Genomic DNA, 2,500 nt, shown 5'->3' with positions numbered 1-2,500 from the left:
CATCAACGTGATACCGACTTCAGCACATCGGTAGCTAGAAATAACCTGATTAAAGATAGTAACGTTAAGTAACATTTTAAAATGCCGAGACAACTTGATTGTTTTTCATGCTGCTTGAATAATACTCGTAAGTGATTTCGCCGCAAGTAAATGTTAGACCTGGCCTTCCTTACATTCCCCTTTATGACCACTAGATGGCGGAAAGGCAGCGCTGACTATTTGATGGAATTGCTGGAAGTTTAATTTATGGAGCCTTATGTATTCTACCCGTTCTGCTGTCGTTACTGCTCTATAAACACTCTACACCTCGTTCTTTCTCACTCGTTCTCACTCTTTCATTCTTGAGCAAGAGGACTTGCAATGTATTTTCTATTCCAACGTGTACTCGGGAGATCTGATCCCCGATCAGTGAGTAGCGGTTTGACCCCACAGGAGATAAAAAGATCAATCTTCAAACAAATACGATGTATTCAGTGCTTAAAAAATAACAACAAATAGATTATTTAATTGATTGATTAATTAATTTGATAATTAAAAATAGAAAAATCAGAGGAGAAACGAAAAGTGTAGTAGATACAACGCCATAATAAATATCAACGGTGCACCGGGGGGAAAGTCTTAAATTAAATTAAATAATGTGTTTGATGGCATCTTTTCACCCAAGCCTATATGTACCAGTATTTAAACAGAACGTAAATGAAAATATAAATAGGTTACAATCAGTGTGTTATACTCTATTATTCTATAAGATCCATTTTCAACCATTTTCAACATTCACAAAATATCCACATCTGTCTGCCCTGTGCTCCAGCTTTGTGACAGTTTTATGAAAGTGTTCAGTACTGCTACAGAAAACTATCATAACTCTTCTGTGCTGGATGGAGTTTACAAGACAGATCAAGTGAGCCTTATGCTGTGTATCATTTTAATGGTGCAGTAGGGGTTAAACAGTGTCATGCTCGGCAAGGTTTGGTAGGGTTATGGGTTAAAGGCAGTCTGAGGGAGATCAGTTTAAAAGGGAATCTCCTGTGTCATATTTGCTACAGAGATCCATTTCAGTACCAGCTAGAATCTACATCACCCCCACAGTCAGGGATTTAGCTACAGCAAGCTAAAGTATAGGATATCTCTGTTCTCTCTCTCTCTCTCTCTCTCTCTCTCTCTCTCTCTCTCTCTCTCTCTCTCCTCATTATTCATCCTAACAGAACGAGAGAGAGGAAGGATTGAATAAGAGAAAGTGAAATGATGAGAGGATGGTGAAGAAGAGAAACGAGGTGAGTAGCTCCAAACATTTTGCAAAAGAGCAAAAAGAATGTCCAGTACACACACACACACGCACACACACACATACACACACACCCGCACATCCACACACACGAATGATGTACATATAAACTCAAATGCACATACGCATAAACACACACACATGCGCACACACACACACACACACATACACACACACACCCGCACATCCACACACACGAATGATGTACATATAAACTCAAATGCACATTTGCATAAACACACACACATGCACACATACCCACCCACATACGGCCTTATGAATATACTTTATTCAGTCATACATAAGTTGCTTGCATGCACGCAGTAGTGCATTGTCAGTGAACTTTGACCTTTCCGTGCCTGGCGCCTGGCGTTCCTGCAGGTGCTACTGGGTGCACTCATGGGTGGCTGCAGCTTTTTTTTGCAGCCACCTGCAACACGTCCAAACAGACTAGACAAGTGTGCAAGTGAGGGGGTGTATGTGTGTATGTATGTGTGTCTGTGAGTGTGTTCTGCCTAACTGTTTCATGTGTCTCAAGTAAGTGTGCATGTGTGTGTGTGATTCATCAGTGGCAGAGGACACTGTAGGTCACATATGGTTTGTGTTTATTGAACATAGAAAAAACACCCTCTGTGTGTGTGTGTGTGTGTGTGTGAGTGTGAGTGTGAATAAGCGTGCATATGTTTTGGGGGGCCTCTTCTTACAGAACATACTCAGGTCTCCAGGTTACATATGGTCTATATCTGTTTAAGCAAAGAATGAATCCTTTCGCCTAGTGTGTGTGTGTGTGTGAGAGAGAGAGAGAGAGAGAGAGAGAGAGAGAGAGAGAGAGAGAGAGAGAGAGAGAGAGAGAGAGTGTGTGTGTGTGAGAGAGTGCATGTGTGTGTTGCTGTTGCTCCATAAGATGCATGGTTACATGTGGTCTGTGACTATTCAACAAATAGAGATCCTTTTCAGTTACAGCAAGGAGTTACATCATGGGTCCCTCTGATCTGTGCGTGCGTGCGTGCGTGCGTGACTGTCTGTCTGTCTGTGTGTATGTGGGGGGAAGAGTGCATCTCATATTTCATATTTCTCGATTCCTTAAATCCAGATGATGAAGAAAACGAGAAAAAAGAGAGCCATGAGAGAAAATGGCAAAACATGCACGATTAGGTTAGAAAATTACAGGACAGAGAGACTGAGAAAGCGAGACAGTACTGTTCTGTCTCAGTT

Source organism: Electrophorus electricus, chromosome 17 (assembly GCF_041902795.1).
Source record: "Electrophorus electricus isolate QZ-2024a chromosome 17, ASM4190279v1, whole genome shotgun sequence".
Classification (NCBI taxonomy): Eukaryota; Metazoa; Chordata; class Actinopteri; order Gymnotiformes; family Gymnotidae; genus Electrophorus; species Electrophorus electricus.
Note: the sequence above shows the minus strand (reverse complement) of the source record.